The 14788-nt window shown below is 46.3% G+C and overlaps 1 long non-coding RNA gene across 1 annotated transcript in view; it reads left to right on the top strand.

The window, feature by feature from the left end:
• The window catches only part of LOC146011477 (uncharacterized), a 150396-nt gene that overhangs the window by 131829 nt on the left and 3779 nt on the right, over window positions 1–14788 (top strand). Inside the window, exon 3 of the long non-coding RNA XR_014444947.1 lies at window positions 10158–10283. This is a non-coding gene — a long non-coding RNA (uncharacterized LOC146011477). The remainder of the gene's footprint in view (window positions 1–10157; window positions 10284–14788) is intronic.

The following is a 14788-nucleotide window of genomic DNA, read 5'->3' as shown; positions in this document are numbered from 1 at the left end:
ATTTCATAGATAAGTGGTGTAAGTGTGGATGAATGCCTATGACTGTGTGGAGTTTATCACAAGTGAGCTAATTAGCTCCATCTGTGGATCTTTTAAAATGTGTCAGTGATTAATGAGTGCAGCTGTGCAGCAGCTAGGTTGTCTGGAAAATGTGAACTGTTGGTAGCTCTCGAGGGCTAGGGTTGGCTACCACTGAATTTCTAATGCAATAAGTGCAACTGTTATCCAATCAGGAGGAGGCTTTGTTCCCTGATAACAGGGCTTGTCACCTCTTTGTCTATGCATGCTTGACCCGAGTTCATACATGTGCATGGCTTGCAGTCAGGGGCGGATTGGGTTGGAAAACCAGCCCGGGAAATTTTTGGAAGCAGCCCTAATAGGGGGCGGGGTCTGCTGAGAGGCGGGGTCTGTTAACAGGGAAGGATGCTCTCTTCACCACAGCTATGAGAGGCCCTTTCCATCACCAAACTTCCCACTCTCAGCAGGCGTGTTCATTCGGTGACGTCATCAGACCTCACCAAAAGTGGACGGCATCACAGACTCTGTTACTTGGCAACTACCAGATAAACCAGGGTTGCCGACTTTTAAATGCTCCTCTCCGGGAGAAGCCCGGAGAGGAGACTTTCCTTACCCGATCGGGGGCGGGGCTTGACTGTGACATCATTAAGCCCCACCCCCATTACGGGAAATAGGAGAAATTACTGATCTCCATGGAGGGGGGGGGGGGCTAAAACGACACGATTGTGCCTTTTTAGCTCCGCCCCCTCCTCTGAGACCCGCAGATTGCGGCATTTCGCGATTCGGGGGGCTCAGGGGGGTCCCCCAGATTCCGGGACGGTTGCCCACCCTTCCGGGGGGGGGCCGAGAGGGGGACCCGATTTCGGGAGACTCCCGGGAATTCCGGGAGGGTCGGCAACCCTGAGATAAATGGACATGACATAATAAACAGCTACATTGCACTAATACAGTGGTCTCCAACCTTAGTTGAGCATGAGCTACTCGAGACAATATGCTGCACACTGTAATGCCTGACACATTATGCCAAAGACCGCAATTCCTCTGACACATAATGCCAAACACCACAATGCCTATGATACTGATACTATGCTGCTGCACATTGTAATGCCTCTGACACATTATGGCACACATTGCAATGCCCCTAACACCTAATGCATACCTCACAACTTTGGCAGCGGTGAAAGGAATATATGCGCGTGCCGTAGGTGTGAGGGCATGGCCTTCACTGTTCCAGGGCCTCGCTGTCAGAGCACGGTGATGATTCCCCGGAATAGCGAGGTTTGTCGCAAATGTAGCAAACCCACTGCATTTTGTGGCGAGCTCTGCCTTTTTGATGGCCGCACTCACCATTTCCACCTCGCTGAAAAGAATCAGCGAGGTGGAAACGGCGAGTGAAGGGGGGTTGGTTAAATACTGAGGGCGAGCCTGAGCCATGACGGTGAGCTATCGGCACTGCTCTCTGTCATAGTTCGCACTAAGGGCATTGAATACACTTCATAGGAACACTTGCTGTAAAGCACACATATAATCCTCACCTGCGACATTGCCTCATTACCATGAAAACGCGCATGAAACATTCTGTGTTCGCATATGGTAATGGGGCTGCCCGGCACTCCCTGCCCTTCTTCAACCCCGCCCACTGTCCTGGGTGTGTGCACCCGACAAACAGAATGTTCACCATGGGTGCACGCACCCTGGGCCTTATTCTAGTTCACTCTTTCTGACAAAATCCTTCTTAGATGGACAAAACCATGTGCACTGCAGGTGGGGCAGATGTTACTTGTGCAGAGAGAATTAGATTTGGGTGGGGTTTTACTTCAAGGTGAGATCTATATTGCAGTGTAAAAATAAAGCAGCCAGTATTTACCCTGCACAGAAACAAAATAACTCACCCAAATCTAATTCTCTCTGCACATGTTACATCTGCCCCACCTGCAGTGCACATGGTTTTGTCCATCTAAGAAGGATTTAGTCAGAAAGAGTGAGCTAGAATAAGGCCCCCTGTGTCTGCATACACGCAGACGCACACCATTGGTCCCCCGTGCGAACACGCGGGGACCGAATCAAACAAAAAAGGTCCTATATCAAAGGCATACTGTAAATATATATAAATATATATATATATATATTTATTTCTTAACAGTTTCTTATATAGCGCACACATATTCCGCAGCGCTTTACAGAGAATATTTGAACATTCACATCAGTCCCGGCCCCAGTGGAGCTTACAATCTATGTATTGTATTGGCCGTAACTTCACTGCGGAGTACAGCGCATAATGTTAAGTTTGCCGTGGCAGAGATAGTCAGACTTAACATTATGCGCTGTACTCCGCAGTGAAGTTACGGCCAATACATTTCCGCCTCCTGCTACTGTCAGCCAGTGTTACCATAGTAACGCCTGGCATCTTTGCCTGAGCTTGACGTGCAGCACAGCAACGAGGCAGCGTCCTGGCGCATGCCAGTGAGGCACACCCCAGTCACTATGTGACGTCATCTTAAGGCGGCCTGGAGGACGCGGCGGCGTGGGAGCTGGCCGGGTATCATGTGTTTGTTTGTTCTTCTGACATGTAAGTATAAATTGTGTATTTTCTATGTTTCTGGTTGTCCTGATGAAATATCGATATATAGATATATAGATATATATCTATATCGATATATATATACATACTCTCCAACATGACCCATTCCATTAGGTACAAAATGCTCTGTTCCTGGACTTCCCTGCCAGTGGCAGTTACAGAGGTGAGGCTCCAGCACAGTCCAATATTGAAAGAGGGGGGGTCACATTAACTGCCAGTGAGTCCAGGACAGTGATGTTTGGAGTGGCATTAGGTGTGGCTCCCCTTTTTGAATATTGGACTGTGCTGCAGGCTCACATCTGTAACTGCCACTGGCAGGGAAGTCCAGGAACAGAACATTTTGTACCTAATGGAATGGGTCATGTTGGAGGGTATGCATATATATAGTCTGGTGCTGGCTGCCTGCTGCTGCCGCCGCTGCCCGTCAGATCCTGCTCCCCAGCCCAGCGAACGAAACATTCCTGCACGCTGCTGCTGCTGCTGGGGAGCATCACGTGGGCAGGCAGCGCTGCCATAGTTCCTCCAGACCACGGGAGCAGCTGTGTGTGCTCGCACATGCGCACCAGCCCTCCCGCGGCCATTTTATCTCTGGGAGCCACAGAGGATGGCCGCGGCCATCTTTAATTAGGGCATAGTGCTGCGGCCGTGGCCCAGCACGGAGATAGGGAGGGTGAGCGGCCACTTATGATCTAAAATGTGCCGGCCCACTGGAAAACGGCCCGGTTTCCCGGTGGGCCAATCCGCCCCTGCTTGCAGTGCAGAGGAGGCAGATCTCCTTCCCATAGGAAACTCAGGGGCAGGTTCCTGCAGGCAAACTCTGTCAGGTCTATAATAATAAATGGACCCATTAATAATGGGCTCATAATAGATGATGACTAAGCCCCTAACTTTCTCTCTCTTAATGGCATGCGATGCGATTTCCTTACCCTGAATAGCCCACTACGTAAATGGAGTAGTGGGCGCCGTGCTAGGAAACAAGTACCGTAATATTACATTAGGCTCCTGTGTGTAGCCAGGCAACGCTGCCGAAATATTGAGATAAATGTGCAGCAAAATGAAAAGCTTTGTTCTCCAATTAATTCTCCAGCTTTTAGCAGAGTCACTTCTAGAGAGCGGATAAGGGCGGAATATTAATGAGATTAGAAATGTTTTGAAAATTGAAACATTTTCCTTCTACAGCAAATGAACCTGTGTTTGCAGTCCTGTCAATTACGTCTATTTCTGTGTTGATTTCTATGTAATTAAACACGCTCTGCTCCTTTCATTTGTAAAAAGGGCTCTGCATAAAGGGCCTAATTCAGGTTGGCTCTGTAATTCTCTGCTTGCCGAGCGCTGAAACGCTGCCCGGCCGAACGCAGGCACGCACATGCGCAGAACCCGACCATCGGGACTGGGTCCGAATTCGGATCTCTACGAGTGATCCAGAGTCGGCCCCAAAGTGAGAATACAATGCTTGCGCAGTTGGAATACTGACTCTGGGGGTTATGCAGACCTGACCGCATGGCTGAAACTTCGCAATAATCGCTAGACTGCGCATGTGTTCATGGCCCATAGTATGCATGCGTCCTGAGATTAAATCCTTCTATTTTTTTTAATCCAAACACTCACAGTTAACAGTTTTTTTTTAGATTATTTTTTTTTTATTATCTTCTTTTTCTTTCTCTTTTTCCTTTTTATCTGATATGACCGGAATATATGTTATTTCGTGCTTTTGTATTTAACCTTTGCTATTATATGAGAAATGTAATTCACATCTTTAATACTAGATAATGTATTGTCTATATGCGATGAAGTCAAAATCCTGACGGTCAAAATCCCGACAAACCAATGACCAACGGTCAAAACCCCGACAAGGTCAAAATACCGACATTTAAAATCCCGACATGGTCAAAATCCCGCCAAGGTCAAAATACCGACATATAGAATGTAGACAGGTGAAAAAGTAAACAAGACTTTCGGTCGACAGGTCGCGAGGTTGACATGGGTTTTTTCACTGTTTTTTGACCTGACATGTGCCGACAGGCGGTATTTCATGCCCTACCATCCACTAGGGCATGGTGGGAGAATAAAATAGTGTTCCGAGCGTAGCGATGCACCATGCCCGAAGCACTGTGTCGACATTCGAGTCCAAAAACTGTGAAAAAACCCATGTCGAAGTCGCAACATGTCGACCGAAAGTTATGTTGAATGTTTCACCTGTCTACATTCTATATGTCGGTATTTTGACCTTGTCGGTATTTTGACCTTGTCGGGATTTTGACCTTGTCGGGATTTTGACCGTCGGTCAATAGCTGTCGAGATTTTGACCGTCGGGATTTTGACGATCGGTATTTCATACCCAATCCGTCTGTTTGTCTGTTTTATGTTTTTTGAAACACAATAAAAAAAGTTACAAAAATAATAATAAAAAAAAAAAACATTTTTTTGGAATCATTTTAGACAACAATTAAATACTAGAGAAATAGGAAAGTGGACCACCTTCTGGCGCAGCAGCCAATGTAGCCTCAACAAATGAAAAAGGGCCTTATTTTGGTTCATTCTTTCTGACAAAATCCTTCTTATGCTGTGTACACACGGGGGCGATAGGGGCTGAAATCGCTGGCAATATGGTCGCTGAGCGACCATATTGCCAGTGATTGTACACCAGCGATAAATCGCTGGGTGCGCGCTCCCGTTTTCAGCCCCTGAACGGTCGCTGGTCGGAGGAACATGCTCCTCCGACCAGCGACATCCCCTGCCTCTTCACCCAGCAGTGTTTAAATTTTCATCTGCGACCAGAGATGGTCGCAGATGAAAACGGGACACGGGGCAATATGATTGCTGAGCAATATATTGCTAGCAATATATTGCCAGAGATCAAATTGCCCCGTGTGTACGCACCTTTAGATGGACAAAACCATGTGCACTGCAGGGGGGCAGATGTAACATGTGCAGAGAGAATTAGATTTGGGTGAGTAATTTTGTTTCTGTGCAGGGAAAATACTGACTGCTTTATTTTTACACTGCAATATAGATCTCACTTTGAAGTAAAACCCCACCCAAATCTAATTCTCTCTGCACATGTTACATCTGCCCCACCTGCAGTGCACATGGTTTTGCCCATCTAAGAAGGATTTTGTCAGAAAGAATGAACCAAAATAAGGCCCAAGGAGACACCTCTCCTCAAAAAAACATATACACTTTCCAAAAAAACAAATGGAAACACAATGGCGCTTTCTAACATGTAACGTTACTTCCCTTCTAATGTATGGTGTTCACAAAAGTTCTTCCAGGGAATCACGTTGTATCCTCATATGCACGTTTTCATAGATGTTGTATCCATGCAAAAAGAGAATACATAAACATATATTAGAAGGGAAGTAACGTTACGTTAGAAAGCGCCAGTGTGCCTCCATTTGTTTTTTTGGAAAGTGTAACAATTAAATACTGCGCTAATATTATCTGGGTGCATGAAGAACTGAATCACCATTCAAAACAGTATAGTATAATAATCTTAGTTTATTAAAATAACATTTTGGAGATTAAATATGAATTACAGATGGCCACATAACTTAAAAATAAATACAATATCTAATGAATGACATATACAAAAAAAAATATTATTTTATATAACTGATACCAGGCAATTATAGTAATAATCCCATGTAGCATCACATCTAAAGCATATAAAAAATATATGATAAAAATGTATAGACCCAAAGTGAGTCAGACCGCACTTTTGTATATTGTTTACCATTACTTCATAATGAGTTCTGTCCGCGTCTCTCACCCGCGGCACTGGGCCGATTGTTTCCCGTCAGCTCAGCAGTGTTCTGCCAGATGGGTTTACTTGTCGGATAGTCCTGCCTTGCCACGGTCAAATGTGTTGTATGGACCGGGGTGAATCCAGCGAAATTGTGGTGCAGGGGATAAAATAAAAGTGGAAGAACTCCACTTAGCGGTGCCGGGACGACGAGTCCTCTAACGCATTTCGCTCAGGCTGGAGCTTTTATTTATTTATTAGCAGTTTCTTACATAGCGCAACGGAGTATCCATGCTTTGGGCTGGGCGCCCTGTTATACCAGTCATTTAATTAATTCTGTATTTCTATTGGGTCTGTTGCTAATGCACAGGTGAATCATATCATCACCTGTTTCCAGCATACAAGTAAAATACTTTTATTTTCTTGTTTGCACATTGTATTTGCAAGCATATGAAAACACACATAGGGGTATATGCAATGACCGGTACTTGTGTATTATCACGGCGCCCATCGCATCGCAGACCATAAGGCATGCGATGGTATGCGATGCGATGTTCCGCGATGTCCCCCGATGTCATACAATGTTAAAATTGGATGGCATTGTATATGGCATACAATGCCATACAATGCGATGCGATGCGATTATAAATTGTATAAGCACCCTAATGGGGGCTTACAATGTTAAATGGACCCCCACGCCACCCCCACTATGAACGTGAACCCGAAGAGTGGCGAGCGAAGCGAGCCCGCCAGGGGCGGCGGTACGCGTCCTCCGAGCGTTTCAAACCCCCACTATCCACGTCGGCGTGGAGTCGATACGATATAGTGTGGCGAGCGCAGCGAGCCCCGCGAGGGGACGCGGAAGACATGTAAAGTAATACGCGGTCGCTCGCCACGCTTCGGGCTCGGTGGCTTGCTGCTATATACAATCAACTCCACGCCGACGTGGATAGTGGGGGTATGAAACGGTCGGATGACGCATACCGCCGCCCCTCGCGGGCTCGCAGCGCTCGCCACGCTTCGGGTTCACGTTTATACTGGGGGTGGCGTGGGGGTGCTTTTAACATTGTAAGCATTGCAACATTGCTTACACAATTTAAAATCGTATAGGGGGCTTAAATCGCATCGCATCGCTGTGCATCGGGTGTATGGCATGCGATGCAATGAAAAATCGTGCGACTTAATATCGGGGGCGCCGTGATAATACACAAGTACCCAATGACCTTTGCAAGCTGTGACAGCGAGCAGTGCTGACTGGTCGCTGCCACAGCTCGCATAGACAGTATTCAACTGACCCCCTGCACACACCATTTCCACCTTGCTGGGTTTTTGCATTGACTTGGAAACGGTGTATGCTGCCGCTAAAACAGCGAGGCTCTCGGCTAAATGCAGTGGGATCCCCGCATTAGCCGAGCCAAGCTTTTTGGGGGAATCCTCCCAGCATCTGACATTAAATAGGGTGAACGGCCGGCACGGGGGTTAAATGGCGAGGGTCGCTTGTTTTTGGCGATCCCCACCGTTTAACCCCCTCGTTACATTGAACACGGGCCAGTAGATTTCATATTTCTCCAATAATCTGTTTATCAAGGAAAAACAACTTACACAATATTACAAAAATATAGGAAATAGGAATTCCCAATAGGAATACTCTTTGAAAAAGCTTCAGCCCGAGAGACCTGTACAAGCTGGGAGACACCAAGCTGAATCCATTCATCTGTTTTTATGCAGAATGTATATGTATTATTATTATTATTATTATTATTATTAATATTATTAACGCTTCTGCTTAATATGCCTGACTCAAAATGCACAACTTTTGTACAATTATTTCGGCTTCTTACTTGCTCCGTTTATGCCTCATTCCAGCTATTGTGTTACTGAAACATACAATTAAGCTTTTCAGATCAAATTGCCAATATGTAAGCACAGCTGTTGTTTATCTAATCACATAACTTCTTCTGCATTTCCCAGTATGGGTGAAGTTGGATTGGATGCGTTTGTTTCTCCTTGTCTCAAATCATTGACAGATTGAGACAGCACTTTTAGTGTATATACCATAAATATAAAATATTCATTTATTTATTTATTTATTTATTAACAGTTTCTTATATAGCGCAGCATATTCCGTTGCGCTTTACAAAGGGGACAGTGATACAACAAAACAGGGTATTTACAGACAGTCAAAATAATGCTGGTTTTGTGTGCAGTCGGACCATTCATTTCAATAAATACCCAGTTTTGTCAGTAAAAAACAAAAAAATATATAAAAAGTACCCCTATAATGATGACACAATGCTAATACTAATCTTTATAGTTGTAACTAGGACTTAAGCTGGGTACACATATATACAATCTCATTTTTCTTGCGACCGTTCGATCGACCATATACACGTTCGACCGTCCAAAAGCCACGACCGATCTGCGCGTACACACCTGTCCAATTTTACTTGCGACGTCCGACGTACTCCCGTCCAAACAATCGCAAGAAAAAGATTGTACCACCGTACACACCCAGATGGGCGTTTAGGTTTTGGTAGTATGATCGCAGGAACGGGCTGCATATCGATCGAACGTGCGTACACACGGCACTTTTGTTCCGATATGTAGCCGTCCTGTCGGATGATTTTTAAGCAGCAAAGAACCTTCGACCGACCAACCGTGGACGGCCAAGAGCGTTTTTGGCCGTTTATCGATCTCACAGAAGGAATCGGGACTGCGTACATACATATACAATCGAACGGCCGTTCGTCCCCAGAACGGAAGAACGGCCCGACGATTGTACATATGTGTACCCAGCTTCAGAGTGTGCAAAAAATGCCAAAGCCCAGGGCACATTTGGTTTGCATTGATAGACACCAGGAGTTTCTTTATTCCTCGCTGTCTGGTGAATCATCAGGAATGTCCTTAAGGTGGACATACACTGCTGTGACTTCTGGCAGTAGTGTATGGCCAGCAGAACCCCTTTGAGCCGCCTGTGAAGGTCCCAGCAGGATCGCATGCGACATGTGATGCATCGCATAACACCACATTCCCCGCTGCCAGTAGCCAGAGGTCAGAAGTGCAACAGGTCTGAACTCCGACATCGATATGCACAGGACCGCACATCGGATCGGATGTCAAACACATCTGATTTGCTCACCTTTTAGACTTTCCTATTCCTTCAGACCAGTGGTGGCCAAACCGGTCCTTGAGATTTACCAACAGTCCACATTTTCCAAACCACCTAGCTGGTGCACAGCTGCAGTCATTACTGACGGTCACATTTCCCAGATCACCTAGCTGGTGCACAGCTGCAGTCAATACTAACTGTCACATTTACCACAGCTGCAGTCATTACTAACTGTCACATTTCCCAGACTCCCTAGCTGGTGCACAGTCATTACTAACTGTCACATTGTCAAACATGCTGCATTCATTCCTACTATAGATCTACAGGTTGCCTGAGATACATGGACTGGTGGTAGATCTTGAGGACAGGTTTGGCCACCGCTGCTTTAGACTCTCCTATTCTTTGTGTTCCTGGCTAAGCAGAGTAGAGAGCGATTGGGGGGGGGGGGGCTTCCAACTTCCTTATTGGTACAGTTGGGAGGTATGGTTATAATATATGGTGGCACTACTATGAGGCATAGGCTTAATTGGGGCACTGTAATGTGGCATAACATGAACTGGGGACACACGAAGACGTGGCAGCCAATAATGGCTAGACATACATGATTCAGACCTGTTCGCTAGGCAGCAGGTAAACGCTGCTTGCCGCTTGCCCACCTGTGCCTGTTGGGGTCCTGCTGCTGAAGCTGCTCCTTCTGTCTGTTACAGGTTGCATGCCTCTGCAGAAGATTTAAATGGACAGTCACATGACCGCTGATGTCAATCACATGACCGCTGATGTCAATGACCATCATCTAATTTAAACTTCCTAATACAGACCCTCGTGAAGTCCAGGTACTGGTTAAACTCTGTGTCTATGCTTTTACCAGTGAAACATCCAGATTGAATTAAGTGAATCTGCTAAAACCAGTTCAGACTGTAGCAATAACTTGTCCTGTTTAACTGAGAATTCTTATTATCTTATATATTGTAAGCGAGTCACTTTGAGAGGTTATAGTAATACAGGTCTTATGAATTACTATTGACAGTGCTGGCTACATAGCCAAGACAAAAAAGGTAAAAGGTGGTTAAGGGGCCCATTTACTACACCACCTCCCCCTATGTATCATGGAGGGACCTCTGCAGGAATCTCCAATACCTGCTGCTATCCCTCCTGTCCTGCCAGCAGCAGCATGCCCCATAGGTTTCTATGGGGGAGGTGATGCTGCCTGATGTATCAATATTGGGCAGCATCATATCTGGTCCCAGGGCTATTGTCAGTGCAAGGCACCGTAGTGACCCAGCCACTGTACAGGGGGGGGTGACGGTGATTGAGGCATTCCGAGGGGGGAGGATTCCGGTGCTCATCCACCACCCCCCCCTCCCCCCTTGGCCGCTGTACACGGGGGGTGCCAGTGATTGCGGAGCCAGGCCGCCGCAGCGTTCCGGGGTGGGGGGAATGGCAGGGGGTGTAAGGTGATGCGCCATGTGATGAGCCGCGTCATTTCCCGGGGGGGGGTTGTCGGCCGCCGCCGGTGCCACTCACCTCTTTGCTCCCTGCTGCAAAGTGGCGCCCTCCAGTGGCTGCCGGACCTGGCTATAGCCATTCTAAAATGGCGTTAGCCCATTGTAGTCTATGGGCTGCAGACAGCACTGCCGGGGGTCAGCGCTAATTGCATATTGTAATGCAGTAGATCCCACCCAGATTGCATAACAGATGCGAGCCTATGGTTAATATGTCACCAAGACAGCTACAGAACTAGTGACTGCTACAGCCCTGTACACATGGACGTTAATTGTAATGCATTAACAAACTTTCTCATAGCCTGTACAATCTGCTCTGATGCTGGTAGTTCAGAGGATCAATGTCAGAGAATGGATCTGGACAGACGCACTTTCTGACAAGTGTTTGCATAATACTTATTTCAGTGCTTCTGGGAAACAGCTAAACGCGATACTGAATGCATGCCAGGCACTCTGCTGAAAGTGAGGAGAAAGCAGTGTTCATTTCACCAGGGATTTTCAATTTAGGTTTAGTCTTAGTCACTTTCCTAAAATGTGACGAATTTAAATGTCACATTTTGTTCTTTTTTTTTTTTTCGTCTGTTGTCAAATTTTAGTCAGCGGATCTTGACGAACGTTTTTGTTTCATTTTAGTCATTGATTTAGTCATGGCTTTGCAGTTTATTGATACTGTAATGGATTTTGCAGAAGATCATTTCTCTATCATTCCCTTGAATACTTTTGTATACCTTTCACTGTGTTTAGTAATCTGTATCAAACAAGTGCAACAAAAATGCTATTTCCTTCACAGCAGGTCATTTATTTTCTGCAAATATCAATTCAAGAATGCAATTTTTTCTTTTTTAATTAAAAATTTAATTTTAATAATAAAAAAATACAACCTGCCCGATACAAGTAAGTAGTACAGTACTATAGTCTACTGCAAAATAAAATGAAGCTGTATGGATGCATATTATATAATATATAGCTATTTAGCTAAATGTAACTAATACTGCTTTCACATCGCAAAACCTGCTTAGATCCGGTATTTAAAACATTTCTTAAAACATGTCAGAGCAAGTTAACCCCCTTTTACATCGCATTTTGTAAACGGTATATTACGGTATATGTTGCATATATGGTGGGCACCGCTGGCTGACAAACGACCAGGTAGCAGAGAGCACTGAGCTGATCCCGCTCCGCTAATGAGCAGGATCCAGTGCAGTGCATATTTAATGAACGGGTCCCCGCCCCCTGCATATGTAACGAACGGTTCCCGCTCCATGCATATCTAATGAGCGGGACCAAGCGCAGTGCATACTTAATGAGTTGTCCCCGCCCCCTGCATATGTAAAGATCGGGTCCCGCTCCGTGGATATCTAATGCTCGGGACCCAGCGCAGTTCATATTTAATGAACGGGTTCCCGCCCTCCTGCATATGTAATGAACGGGTCCCGCTCCGTACATATCTAATGAGCGCGACCCAGCGCAGTTCATATTTAATGAGAGGGCCCCCATCCCGTGCATATGTAATGAGCGGGACCCAAACTTTTTTTAATCACAGCACCCTGAAGCATCAGAATTATTTTGCGGCACCCCTAGGCTAAATGTTACTCACTGAGAAATTTAGAAACAAATATTAAGTTAAATAATGCCCCTTTCAGACCGCACAAAAAAAATGGTATTTTGCCGATTTTTTACCGTTTTAAAACGGTAATCTGTGCGGTCTGAAAGGTGCAGAGCCACTTTACCGTTTTAAAAAAGCCATTTTTTTTAAAACGGTTGGTACTTGTGAGTTATCTGGGCGCCCGATTTTTGATCGTATACGCATCGCATCGCATCGCGTCGCATTGTGTGTTAACCAAATGGCATGCGATGCGACGCGACGAGATCACCACCCGAACCCGATTTTACATCGGGTACCATCTAATCTGATCACGTCGCATCGCATGTTAACCACATGGCATGCGATGCGATGCGACAGCACCCGATTTTAGCAGGGCAAAACCCCCAAAAAGTGACACAATGTCAATCCCATCCCCATTGTTAACGCCACTCCACTATCAATGTGAACCCGAAGCGTGGCGAGCGCAGCGAGCCCGCGAGGGGCAGCGGTACGCGTCCTCCGACCTTTTCATGCCCTACTATCCACTAGGGCGTGGAGTGAGAATAGAATAGTGTGGCGAGCGGACACGGATACCTTCACAGGTGAGCGCATACTTTCATGGGCTTCACAGGTATCCGTGTCCCCTCGCGGGGCTCGCTGCGCTCGCCACGCTTCGGGCTCGGTGGCTCGCTACGCTCGCCACACTATTCTATTCTCACTCCACGCCCTAGTGGATAGTAGGGCATGAAAAGGTCGGAGGACACGTACCGCCGCCCCTCGCGGGCTCGCTGCGCTCGCCACGCTTCGGGTTCACGTTGATAGTGGAGTGGTTGTGAACATCCAATATCATTCATCAATATCATTCATATCTGACACATTAAGGACAACTGAATTTAAGGAATAACTGTAATTAACATATCTCAGAAATAAATTATAATAACAATCAACACATAGCACACAATAATTAATCACCGTAATTATTTATCTAGCAAAGTGAGCGCATGTAGAATGCGGTTAAATGCGCTGTCTCCCGCCAGACACTTTCGCCACACAAACTCCTGCATGTAAGAGTCCAGGTGATGGCGGGCTGTGCCCCGCTGGCGTTTGTTCCGCCATTTTGCACAACCCCACAGTCTTTCGATGTTTTGGGTGTGTGCACCAGTGTCTGGGTCCACAAAATTGTAGCGATGGTTGACTCTCAGGTGACTGTAACCAGCCCGCTCCAGTTCTGGAGTTTTGTATGCCCGCCAGCAATCGCTGACAATTGTGCTTCCAGGCGCGATGTGCTCCACAATTGCATTGATCAGAGTTGTCGCATCTCGCTTGGCAACTGGTAGCATAAAACAGTCCCCTGTTTCCCGGCACACTCCTCCAAACACCCACTGCTGTGGGAGAACTCTGCCAACATTGGCTTGTCTTTTCACAAACAGTGTCTCATCCACTTCCACTATTTTCCCTGGTCCACCAATCTGGCGTTGAGGCTGGGACATCAGGTCGCATTGACATGCCTCCCGCATCAATGCATTATAAAAGATTGTACTTTTATTACAGATTTTACAAAACTCTATAGAAGTGAGTTCATCACACCAACAGTATATGAAGCGCAGTATTGTCATAAACGGCAGCCTGCATCCGGGGTAGAATAGCGAGGCCCGCAGACTCTGCTTTTTCCCGCAACTTTTTATGTAGCAGCGCCATTTGCGCTCTTTTATAGACAGGCGCATAGGGTGGCCATTTGGACATGTGGCTGTAGATGGAAGCAGCCCTTTGTCCTGCAGGAATTGAACTGTATCTTCTTCAGTTTTAGGGAGGCTGAAGATACTGTCCACCAAAGCCATATTGGGAAATAGGGTGTAAGGGGCAAAATGGGGCAATATTGGGGCAAATGTCAGAAATTTCACCTCACAAATAGTCTGAGACACACCAACACTGGAAATCACCTGTTCTCTCCTCTCAAAACTACCTCACACTGATTTTCTGCCAGATGTCGCAGAGGGCGGGTTTAAAAATGGGCGGGAAGTGTTAAAATCGCGTCGCGTCGCATCGCATCCCATTGTATACCATACAATAAGCATACGATGCGACGCGATACGACGCGATGGCAAATCGCGTCGCATCGCGTCGCATCGTATGCTTATTGTAATGACATTCAATTACCACATCGGGCGCCCGGATAACTCACAAGTACCAAACGGTTAAAATGGAGGGTCCTACCCGTTTCAGACCCGGTATTTTGGCATCAAAATCGGGT

This window comes from Crinia signifera, chromosome 1, assembly GCF_055691185.1.
Source record: "Crinia signifera chromosome 1, ASM5569118v1, whole genome shotgun sequence".
NCBI classification, from domain to species: domain Eukaryota; kingdom Metazoa; phylum Chordata; class Amphibia; order Anura; family Myobatrachidae; genus Crinia; species Crinia signifera.
This window is presented reverse-complemented; position numbering and strand designations above follow the sequence as displayed.